The following is a 12,754-nucleotide window of genomic DNA, read 5'->3' as shown; positions in this document are numbered from 1 at the left end:
ACTCCCCCCCCCCCCCCCCCCCCCCCTCCCCCCGCTGCCACGCACAACCCACCAACACCCATGTTGGGAAACCCTGGCCAGATCCCACCCGTGCAAACAATGCAAGCGTGGTACCCTTGAAGTGCCAACCTGGCAGTGCCCCTGCCAGCTGGCAGTGCCACCTGGACAGTTTGGCAGTGCCAGGCTGACACCAAAGTGGCACTGCCAGGGTGCCAAACTGGCACTGCCAGGGTGCTCTTTTGGCACCAGCAGTTCAAGGGTGCCACCATGCCCAAAAGGCATGCACCTGGGGGCCTCCGATCCCCGGGGAAACTTTCACAAGTGCCATTCTGTTTGATCCCTGCTTGTTGAGAGCAGTACTGAATGGCGCTCACCGGAGGTCTCCGAGGCGAGGGAAATTGATCCCACTCCTCGGGTTAACCAGGAATCTGCATATTAAAGTGAGACTAGCTGTCTCGCTTTAAAATGCAGATTTGCTAAAAAGTCATATTGTGACGTCTCGCGAGATGCTGTTAGATCTCGCGAGGCATTGCGAGCGCGGTGGATCTTGGGAGCAGGGTCTCCCTGCTTTTATCAGCCATGTTGCGCCACAGTGAATTGCTTTTCGGAAATCAACCCCTTAATGTCCAAAGATGTGCAAGTTAGGTGGGGTTGCAGGGGTGGGGCAGGGGAGTGGGCCTGAGTGGGGAGCTCTTTCGGAAGTCTGTGCAGACTTGAATGGCCGAATAGCTTCTTTCTGCACTGTAGGCGTGCTTTGTGAACAACACACCTGTGTGAATAATTGCTGAATTGAAATGCATGCTTACCTCTGGTCAGAATGACTGCAAAGATAGATATTGCGATGTGTGACTTGAGGTGAGCAAATAAAGAAATGCTGATGAGCAATGAGATGGAAGAATCAGCATTTTGGACAGCGAGATTGCTAGTGTCGCTTCAGGTTAACTAATCTTTCTTGATTTTAATGAATTTTTTGAAAGAGCAGGCTTTTTTTTGCCCTCCTCAGCCCTGGGGGTGGGGGGGTCGAGTTGCTCCTGCGCCATCGTTGCTCGACGATGGCTACCCCGAATCCCGACCAGCAGGCTGGCTCATTCACCACCACCTGAGTGGCTTTCTTTTTTGCTAATTCATCCAACTCCGGCGGCGCCTCGCACCTCACCTTGACGACCTTGCCTCGCTGCTGGCTGCCTGACTTTGGCCTGCCCAGTCCTCCTCAATCCTGGCCAGGGGGTCGAGGTGCCCCTGCCCCCGGCTGGATGGTACTCCACCTCCATCCCTTGTGGTTCTTCTTGGCCAATTCGCAACGTTAGTTAAGCAGACACAAGAGATCTTCGCCTTAGCAGCCGCCTCGCTCCCTCAAAGTCACCTCAACCTTCACCAGTGTTTTTCCACTCTTTGGGCACTCAACCAACCAGAGCCTGATATCACTCTGCATTAACTTTGGCAAATAATGCAAGGGAGAATCCAAAGAGATTCTACAAATACATAAAGGGGAAAAGAGTAACTAGGGACAGAGTAGGGCCTCTTAAGGATCAACAAGGGCATCTATGTGCAGAGCCACAAGAGTTGGGTGAGATCCTGAATGAATATTTCTCATCGGTATTCACGGTGGAGAAAGGCATGGATGTTAGGAAACTAAGGGAAATAAATAGTGATGTCTTGAGAAGTGTGCATATTACAGAGGAGGAGGTGCTGGAAGTCTTAAAGCGCATCAAGGTAGATAAATCCCCGGGACCTGATGAAATGTATCCCAGGGTGTTGTGGGAGGCTAGGGAGGAAATTGCGGGTCCCCTAACAGAGATATTTGAATCATCGGCAGCCACAGGTGAGGTGCCTGAAGATTGGAGAGTGGCGAATGTTGTGCCCTTGTTCAAGAAGGGCAGCAGGGAAAAGCCTGGGAACTACAGACCGGTGAGCCTAACGTCTGTAGTAGGTAAGTTGCTAGAAGGTATTCTGAGAGACAGGATCTACAAGCATTTAGAGAGGCAAGGACTGATTCGGGGCAGTCAGCATGGCTTTGTGCGTGGAAAATCATGTCTCACAAATTTGATTAAGTTTTTTGAGGGGGTGACCAAGAAGGTAGATGAGGGCAGTGCAGTAGACGTTGTCTACATGGACTTTAGCAAAGCCTTTGACAAGGTACCGCATGGTAGGTTGTTGCAGAAGGTTAAAGCTCACGGGATCCAGGGTGAGGTTGCCAATTGGATTCAAAATTGGCTGGACGACAGAAGGCAGAGGGTGGTTGTAGAGGGTTGTTTTTCAAACTGGAGGCCTGTGACCAGTGGTGTGCCTCAGGGATCGGTGCTGGGTCCACTGTTATTTGTGATTTATATTAATGATTTGGATGAGAATTTAGGAGGCATGGTTAGTAAGTTTGCAGATGACACCAAGATTGGTGGCACAGTGGATAGTGAAGAAGGTTATCTAGGATTGCAACGGGATCTTGATCAATTAGGCCAGTGGGCCGACGAATGGCAGATGGAGTTTAATTTAGATAAATGTGAGGTGATGCATTTTGGCAGATCGAATCAGGCCAGGACCTACTCAGTTAATGGTATGGCGTTGGGGAGAGTTATAGAACAAAGAGATCTAGGAGTACAGGTTCATAGCTCCTTGAAGGTGGAGTCGCAGGTGGACAGGGTGGTGAAGAAGGCATTCGGCATGCTTGGTTTCATTGGTCAGAACATTGAATACAGGAGTTGGGATGTCTTGTTGAAGTTGTACAAGACATTGGTACGGCCACACTTGGAATACTGTGTGCAGTTCTGGTCACCCTATTATAGGAAGGATATAATTAAACTGGAAAGAGTGCAGAAAAGATTTACTAGGATGTTGCCGGGACTTGATGGTTTGAGTTATAAGGAGAGGCTGGATAGACTGGGACTTTTTTCCTTGGAGCGTAGGAGGCTTAGGGGTGATCTTATAGAGGTCTATAAAATAATGAGGGGCATAGATAAGGTAGATAGTCAACATCTTTTCCCAAAGGTAGGGGAGTCTAAAACTAGAGGGCATAGGTTTAAGGTGAGAGGGGAGAGATTCAGAAGGGCCCAGAGGGGCAATTTCTTCACTCAGAGGGTAGTGAGTGTCTGGAATGGGCTGCCAGAGGTAGTAGTAGAGGCGGGTACAATTGTGTCTTTTAAAAAACATTTAGATAGTTACATGGGTAAGATGGGTATAGAGGGTTATGGGCCAAGTGCGAGCAACTGGGACTAGCTTAATGGTAAAAACTGGGCGGCATGGACTGGTTGGGCCGAAGGGCCTGTTTCCATGCTGTAAACTTCTATGATTCTATGATTCTATGACTGCTGATAGGTTCAAATGAGCATCGGCAAATGCAGAGCTATCAAGCTCTGATTGGTGCCCACAGGCACCGGTTGGCACAGGGCCCCCAATTGGTTGAGCAGGTTAATATAGAAACTAAAATATCATAAATTTAAAAATAATGTTTTTAGTATTTCAGAAGTTTGTATAATTTTGACCATGGAATGGAGAAATTTGACATTCCATAAATATTAATTTTTTTTCTCCGGGCCAGCAAGATTGTTCAGCATTAATTATGACTGAGAATGCCTTTTAAAAACCCCATTAAACAGGCATAGGTTTTTCAAAGTTTAACAGTGAAAATAATTGTGTTAAAAGTGGAAGTTCACTTCAGTTTAGTGTTTTCTCATTGATTTTTATCTGCAAAGTCTTCAATATTGCTCTGTGTGGCCGAGTGGGAAATTTCTGATGGCAGCTTCTGGATTTCCATATTTAAATGCAGAAGCCAAAGGTTGCTCCGTTGCACAGAATAATGGTGATGAATACTAATAGTTTCTCCCTGCAGTGTAGAATCGTCATACATCTAGTTTACTCTAATAATGCTGCAGAATAGCTCTTGTAACTTTGAACAACGCCATTGATTGCAGTGGTGTCTTGGCTTCAGATTGACTTGGTTACTGATCAATCATTTGGCCCAAAGCAGGCACGCTTCTTTGGACAAAGTATGAGCAGTACTTTTAACAAGTTGCACTTTCTCCTTACAAAAATAAATAGCAACTTTTTATTCCATTAGACTAAGGAAAAAAAATAGCAATTAGATTTTTCCTTCCCACTTCAGAGCTTTCTCTTCGGAATTCACAGTGAACACATTCCCAATGATGGGCGTCAACAAATACATTGGGCGTGATTGGACGGCCTCGTCACACCCTACTCAGTGACGCGTCAAGGCTGTTACATCTTGTGAGAGGCCTCTCGCGAGATTTTCGACGCTCAGAATGCCTCACGACCTCTCGTGAGACATCGCAATCTGGATCTCATCCTCACTGGGCAAGATCTCGATTAACATATTTAAGTGAGCCATTAGGCTCATTGAAATATGAGGTGCCCGATTCTCCCGAGGCCCGTGATCAAATGCCCGCACTTGGGAGACCTCGCCATTGCACTGTTTACTGCTGGTCCACACAAACGTGGACCAGGCGTAATTGCACCTGGACGTGTCCCCCACGCCATCATAGGCCCTGGGTGGTCAGGCTCTGGGCAGGGTGGTACACTGACTCTCCCGCTGACAACTGGACACCTTGACACTGGAACCTTGGCAGTGTCACTCTGTGCCAGGTTGCCTGAGACAGGGATCGGGCCCGGGGGTGCCCTGCCTTTAAGAGGCGGAGTGAGGGGAGGGCTTGAGCACCTCCGAAGAGGTAAGTTGGGGCAGTGGTTGGGTCTAGAGGCTGCGGTGTGGTGTCCGAAGTTGGCCGAGAGATCGGGGCAACATTGCAGGAAATGAGGTAAGTGCGGCCTTGGTGGGGTGCTCCTTTCCGAGGCCAGAAAACTCATCAATCTCATTCATTTCACTTCTGCATTAAATCTGAATGTTTCATTCAGAAGCAGGAACAAGAGGTTTGAATAGCTCAATGTTTATTGTTTAAGCTCACTGTACTGTGGTGATCTTTTGCTTAACACAGTGACACTGTCTGGTAAACGGCTTTTTAATACTTAAAGTAATAATCTCTGCTGAGCTAGTACTTCACGACTGCCTTTCCTCTGCCTAACGCCCTGTACGTCCTGGTCCCCAGGGTCACACAGGTTGTGGAGGTGACACAGTGATGGCAGGTATTATGGGGGGGAAATGAAAACAATCTCTACTGCTGTTGCTCCTTAGAAAATGACTTGTGGCAGGAATAGTTGAAATCCATTCATTCGAGATGGAAAATCTGGTGGTATGTGTGAATTTTAAAAATCCATATTCTGAGTTGATTTACAACACCCTTTATTCTTCCATGGGATGTGGGCGTCACTGGCAAGGCCAGAATTTGTTGCCCATTCCTATTTGCCCTTGAACTGAGTGGCTTGCTGGGCCATTTCAGAAGGCAGTTGAGAGTCACCCACATTGCTGTGGGTCTTGTGTGCTGTGGGCGTTACTGGGAATTACCTACATCCCATGCAAGGGTGGCAGATTTCCTTTCCTGAAGGGCATTGGTGAACCAGGTGGGTTTCTGTGACAATGATTAGACTATTAATATCAGATTTTTATTGAATTCCAAGTCCACCATCTCCCGTGGTTGGATTCAAACCCGAGTGCCTCGAGCATTATCCTGGATCTCTAGATTACCAGGATAGTGACGATATCACTATGCCACCACCTCCCCATCAAATGCATGAGATGAACTTCAGGAAACTTTCTGATGTACAATTATATGTAGAATAATTCTTTTGGCCATAATCAATACGGGAAGAGTTTGTAAAAAAAACCTTTGTGGCACATATGAAGTTCTAGTTCCAGACAGTGACACTCCTGCAGCCATGAATTGAACCATCTGACTGTTTTCAAAGTAAAGTGTTTGCTAGAGCAGTGCATGTCTAGATGCCGACTTGCTGACGCATTTGGAGAAATGGTTATGAGAGTTTGAAAACTTTTCTATGAACTCTGTTTAATATATTATCCTTTTGCTTTTCCTTCTGTATGCAAATGTTTCAGATTTAACCTGCAGCCAGTATAGTGGGTTTGCTGTTTTAGTTCTTTCTTGCTTAATGATTATGTAAAGTATCAGCAATCTAAAAAGTCAGAGCAAGAGGGGGATGAAGTGTGTGTGTGTGTATGTGTGCATGCGTGTGTGTGTACCTGCGTGTGTGTGCCTGTGTGCATGCGTGTGTGTGTACCTGCGTGTGTGTGCGTTTGTGTGGTTGTCAAAAGTACCAGGCGCAGTTGTAGATTCCTTGTTACATTCATTAATCATTCATATGATATGAGTGGTCTGGCAAGGCCAGCATTTGTTGCCATGCCTAATTTCCCTTTTGAATGTGGTGATGAGCCTCTGCCTTGAATTATTGCAGTCCATATGTGCGGGTACACCCACAAGGCTGTTAGAGTTCTGGGGCGGGATTCTCCGACCCCCCCGCCGGGCTGGAGAATCGCCGGGGGGCGGCGTGAATCCCGCCCCGCCGCTGGCTGCCGGATTGTCTGGTGCCGATTTTTCGGTGGGGGCGGGAATCGCGTCACGCCGGTCAGGTGCCGTTGGCAGCGGCCCCCCCCCCGTCGATTCTCCGCTCTGCGATGGGCCGAGTGGCTGCCCGTTTCCGGCCAGTCCCGCCGGCGTATATCACACCAGGTCCTTACCGACGGGACCTGGCTCTGCGGGTGGCTTGCGGAGTCCTCGGGGGGGCCCCGGGGGGGAGGGGGTCCACGGTGGCCTGGCCCGCGATCGGGGCCCACCAATCCGCGGGCGGGCCTGTGCCGTGGGGGGTACTCTTTCCCTCCACGCCTGCCGCTGTAACGGTCAGCCATGGCCGGCGCGGAGAAGAACCCCCCTGTGCATGTGCTGGGATGACGCCAGCACACGCTAGCGCTCCCGCGCATGTGCCAACTCGCGCCAGCCGGCGGATGCCTTCGCGCCAATCCCAATGGCGCCGGCCTAGCCCCTGAAGGTGCGGAGGATTCTGCACCTTCCGGGCGGCATGACGCTGGAGTGGTTCACGCCACTCCTCGCCACCGGTACGGCCCGTCCCGCCGGATAACGTAAAATCCCGGCCCTAGTTTTTTGACCCACAACAGAGGAAGAATGATGATGTACTTCCAAGTCAGGATAGTATGGGTCTTGGTGGGGAACTTGCATGTAGTGGTGTTTCCATGTATCCCCTTTCCTTGCCCTTCTAGCTGATGGAAGTCACGTGTTTTGAAAATACTTTTAAAGGTGCCTTGACAAGTCACTTCGGTGCATCTTGTAAATGGTGCACACTATTGACACAGTGCATTGAGGGTAGAGGGACTGATTATTTAACTTGTTGAATGGAGGCCATTGATGAAACTGAAGGTATTTGACCTTAGAACATTACCCAGAGGAACATCCAAGGATGTACTGGGGCTGAGATGGCTGGCCTCCAACAACCACAACCATATCCCTTTGTGATAGCTACAGCTCCAACCAGTGGATAGTTTTTCCCAATTCCGGTTGACTGAAATTTTACTAGGGCTCCTTAATGCCACACTCAGTCAAATGCGGCTACCATGTCAAGGCAACCACTCTCATCTCACCTCTTGAATTCAGCATTTTTGTCTATGCTTGATTCAAGGCTTTGTAATGAGGTCTGGAGTTGAGTGACCTGTTGGAACTAAGGAAGCGGAGTTTGGTGAGTAAGTTATTGCTGAGTAAGTGCACTTGAGAACATTGTCGTCGATATTGTTTTGTTACCTGTAGAGATGGTAATCTGAGCTACTCAACTCAGGTACAGTAGATGCTCTGGAAGAAGGCTAGAAGTCGTCCAGAAGTTTGATAGAAGGTTTATTGAGCAACACAACTTAAATAACTGCGTGAGCTCTTACTTAAAGAACTGCACTAGTAAAAAGGTTAAAACTTTTATATGCTCTGCAACTAGGCCTGACCACACTAGCAGCCCTGAGCTAAATTTCTGTTCCTGTTCTCCTCACAGTCACATCAGCCAAAGAGAGGGGGAAGGCTGTCTGCGTCTCACTTTTATACACACCAGTGCTGCCCCCTGGTGGTCTTTCCATTACCCATGAGCCCCTTCTGTACATACCCATGTAAGGATCACTACAGATATCCTCTATCATTTAACTGAAGATCAATAGTAGACAGATGAAGCCTCAATTGGCTGGTTTGGATTTGTTCTGATTTTTGTGGACAGGATATACCTGGGAGATCTTCCACACCGTCTGGTAGAATCCAGTGCTGCAGCTGCTGCCATTGAAGTTTGTAAATTGACTTGGAGCCTGACATTTACAAGCGTGTGGCAATTGGCAATAGATTTTAACTGACTGTCAGTGTCACCTATCTGCAGCAATTCATCAGTTATGATTGAAAGGGCACTCTCGTCTCAGAGTCTGAATGTTGTGAGTTCAAGTTCCAATTGTTACGATCCCAATGGATGTTATACTTGCGTGGGAAGATCCCAGAATGGATCCCTGGCTCAAAAGACCATAACTTTTATGTATTTTTAATAAACGGGGAGGAAAACAGTCACAGGACTGCTAATTATTTTTAACAACAGGAAAAAAACATTTATTAAACATGAAAAAATTGGATTATAAGAACATAAGACAATAAGACACAGGAGCAGAATTAGGCCATTCAGCCCATCGAATCTGCTCCGCCATTCAATCATGGCTGATATTTTTCTAATCCCCTTTCTCCTGCCTTCTCCCATAACCCCTGATCCCCTTATTGATCAAGAACCTATCTATCTCTGTATTAAAGACACTCAGTGATTATGATAAAATACTCCTTCCCTCCTCTCTTGTCTTAGCAATTACACACAGGTTTTAGGACTAACACGGATTACAAAGTACATCTTAATCTACAATGGTCTCATTGACACAAAGTCCCCTTTAAGTACACAAGATGATTGTGGTCAGATACACATACTCTGCTCTGGACCCAAGTTAGTGTTTGTGGATTTTTGTTCAGAATCCCTCGAGATGATTGTCACATGAGAGTTTCCAAATTCCCTTCCCAAAAACATGCTTTAAAATTTTCCTTCATGATAACACTTTCCCTTGGCAGTTTGTATTCCGAAATCCAGACCAGGTTATCAAATGACACTTTTAAACAAAGCTTCGACTCCACTTTTAACAGTGAATCCAGTCCAGGATCTTACACCAACCCCTTTAGTCTTGACTGCTGTGTATTCTACCTGGAACTCTACTCTGATTGTTCCGTATTGGGGCTCAGACTGATGCCCCTGCCTCCCCCCTGTGCCGTCTCCACTGCCCCCAGATCCTCAATGTCGCCGCCACCACCGGGCCCGTGGTATACCGCGTCGGCGGAAGTGGCAACAGTGCCGTTATCAGTGCCCCCAAGCTAGTATCTTTACAAGATGCCGCCTCCAACCGCCTCCACACCCCCCCCCCCCGACTGCGCTCCAAGAACAGTCTCTTAACATGCGGGGTCCTGTTTGCCCACACAAATCCCGTAATAATTCTATTTCCCGTTTGAAAAAGGACTTGGGAATGAGAATGGGAAGGCACTGGAAGACGAACAAGAACCTGGGGAGGACCGTCATCTTTACGGACTGCAACCTGCCCGCCCGGGAGGGTGGCAGCATGTCCCACCTCTTAAAATCCTCCTCCATCTGATCCACCAGCCGCGCTAAATTGAGCGTGTGCAGGACCCCCCAGCTGTTAGCCACCTGAATGCTCAAGTAGCAAAAGCTCCTCTCCACTATCTTAAGCGGTAGCTCTCCCAGTCTCTTTTCCTGGCCCCTCGCATGTATCACAAAAATCTCGCTTTTTCCAACATTCAGCTTATACCCCGAAAAGTCTCCGAAATCCCTAAGAATCTGCATGACCTCCCCCATCCCCTCCACCGGATCCACAATGTACTGGAGTAGGTCATCCGCATACAGAGAAACACGATGCTCCTCCCCCCCCCCCCCCCCCCCCCCCCCGAACCAACCCCCTCCAGTTTCTGGACTCCCTCTACGCCATGGCCAGCAGCTCGATTGCCAGGGCAAACAGCAGGGGGGACAGGCGGCACCCCTGCCTCGTCCATCGATGTAATCTGAAGTACCCTGACCACAGCAGGTTCGTCGACACAGTCGCTACCGGGGCCTGATACAACAATTTGACCCACCCTATAAATTCCTCTCCAAACCCAAGTCTGCCTAACACTTCCCACAGGTACTCCCACTCCACCCGATCAAAGGCTTTCTCCGCGTCCATTGCCACTACCACCTTTGCATCCCCCCCTTCCGAGGGCATTCAGGAGCCTCCGCACATTCGTGTTCAACTGCCTGCCCTTCACAAACCCCGTCTGATCCTCATTGATCACTCCCGGGATACAGTCCTCAATCCCAGTAGCCAAAATCTTGGCCAACAGCTTGGCATCCACATTAAGGAGCAAAATCGGCCTATAGGAGCCACATTGCAACAGGTCCTTATCTCGCTTGAGGATAAGCGAGATCAGAGCCTGCGACATCGTCGGGGGAAGGGTTCCCTTTTCCTTAGCCTCATTAAAAGTCTTCAACAACAGCGGAACCAGCAGCTCCGAGAATTTCCTATAAAACTCTACGGGATACCCATCCGGTCCGGGTCCTTGCCCGCCTGCATACCCCCTAACCCCTTTGATGCTCGATCAATAACTCGAGAAGCGAGATTGGAAGACAATTGAAGGCTTTATTGGACTAGATGTTTCGCCCAATAGCACAGGTACTGAATGCAGCTGCTAGGGAGACACAGACTCTTATACTCCGCCTACTGGGCGGAACCAGCAGGCAGGCGTCACCAATGATATTGCTGTCTCAGGTACCTCCCATACCAATGGTCTCACATCAACCTGGGTACCGTAATACCCCTAATACCGACTACCACACCCTTAACCAGTTCCTCCATCTCAGTTGGGGCCCCCAATCCCTCTACTCGCCCCTCCTCCACCTGTGGAAACCTCAGTTGGTCCAGGAACTGCCCCCCCCCCCCCCCCCTGGGGGTTCTGACTCATACAATTTGCCATAAAAGTCCTTGAAGACCTCGTTAATCCTAGCCGAGCTCAGCACCGTGTTACCCCCCCTATCTCTAATCCCCCCAATCTCCCTGGCCGCCTCTCTCTTCCGCAGCTGATGCGCCAGCATCCTGCTTGCCTTCTCCCCATACTCGTACACTGCTCCCTGTACCTTCCTCAACTGAGCCTCAGCCTTCCCCGTGGTAAGCAAGTCAAAATCCGCCTGCAGGCTCCGGCGCTCCTTCAACAACCCCTCCTCGGGGGATTCCGCATACCTCCTGTCCACCCTAGGTATCTCCCCCACCAATCTCTCCCTCTCCATCCTATCCCTATTCTCTCTGTGGTCCCTGACTGAAATTAGCACCCCTCTGACAATTGCCTTCAGCGCCTCCCAGACCACACTCACCGAAACCTCCCCATTACCATTGGTCTCCACTTAGCTTTGAATACACCTCCGAACCCGCCCACAGACCTCCTTGTTCGCCAGTAGTCCCACGTCCATTCTCCACAGAGGGCGTGGGACTCTCTCCTCCCCCAGCCCCAACTCCACAATGGCCGAATACTCCACCCCCTCCACTCTCGGGATTAGCGCCCTACTTACCACAAAAAAATCAATCCGCGAGTAAGCCTTGTGCACATTGGAGAAGAAGGAAAACTCCTTCGCCCTTGGCCTGGCAAATCTCCACGGATCCACTCCCCCCATCTGGTCCATGAACCCCCTCAGGACCTTGGCCGCTGCCGGCCTCTTACCCGATCTCGACCTAGACCGATCCAGTGCCGGGTCCAGGACCATGTTCAAGTCCCCCCCATTACCAAACTGTATGACTCCAGATCCGGAATCCTACTCAACATCTGCTTCATGAACCCTGCGTCGTCCCAATTCGGAGCATACACATTCACTAGCATCACCCGGGCCCCCTGCAACCTGCCACTCACCATAACATATCGACCCCCTTTATCCGCCACAATACCCGCCGCCTCAAATGCCACCCGCTTGCTCACCACCCCCCCGCCGACTAGCCATCTCCTTTTTTAGGCCAGCCACGTGCCCGCGCCTCCCGCACACTCCAGCCCCCCAGGCGGAGGCTCCACGCCCCGACTCTCCCCCTTAACATCGATTTCCCCTCAGACAGCACAGCAGCATCCCAGCCCCCACCCTTAACCCCCCGCCCCCCCCAGTCCAGCATCCGCTTAGCCCCCCTACCCCCATCCCACTGCACTCCCATAAGTCAGCTGACTCATGCTGACCCCGGCGCTCTCGCCTCCACCTCCAATCCCCCTGTGGGTTCCCCTTACAAAACGCCCCCTCCCCCCACCTAAGTGGGGTTGAGAGAGTCCCTCCCCTACACCCCGTGTGAACAGAGAAAGAAAAACAAAACAAAGTACCGTACACTCAAACCTCCAGCTTCATGTGCCACCCCCACCATTTCGCGGGTAAACCGCGCTCCCTATCTGGGACGACCCCACTTCCTGTGACGTAGCTCTTCCCAACTGCGACCTCGCCCAAAGCCTCGAGGGCCCAGGGCAAAGGGGCCACAAAACCACAAGAAAACACGGGGAAAACCCCAACATAACACCGCCCCCTCCCCCCCACCAACAATCCCCACAACATACTGCAGTCCATTAACTCGAGTCCAGCTTCTCATTCTTGATGAAAGTCCACGCCTCGTCCGGTGTGTAGAAATAGTGGTGCCGGTCCTGATATGTAACCCACAGCCTCGCCGGTTGTAACAGCCCGAACTTCACCCCTGTTTCCGTGAGGACCGCCTTGGCCCGGTTGAATCCCGCACGCTTCTTGGCCAGCTCTGCACTCCAGTCCTGATAATTAC

General features: G+C 50.1%; 1 protein-coding gene across 4 annotated transcripts in view; it reads left to right on the top strand.

Annotated features, from left to right (window-relative positions):
- Positions 1-12,754, top strand: part of LOC140387540 (protein unc-13 homolog C-like) — a 972,441-nt gene that overhangs the window by 216,071 nt on the left and 743,616 nt on the right. The gene's annotated exons all lie outside the window — the stretch shown is intronic.

This window comes from Scyliorhinus torazame, chromosome 12 (genome assembly GCF_047496885.1).
Source record: "Scyliorhinus torazame isolate Kashiwa2021f chromosome 12, sScyTor2.1, whole genome shotgun sequence".
Taxonomy (NCBI): domain Eukaryota; kingdom Metazoa; phylum Chordata; class Chondrichthyes; order Carcharhiniformes; family Scyliorhinidae; genus Scyliorhinus; species Scyliorhinus torazame.
The sequence above is the reverse complement of the archived record's forward strand: the minus strand, read 5'-3'. Positions and strand labels throughout refer to the sequence as shown.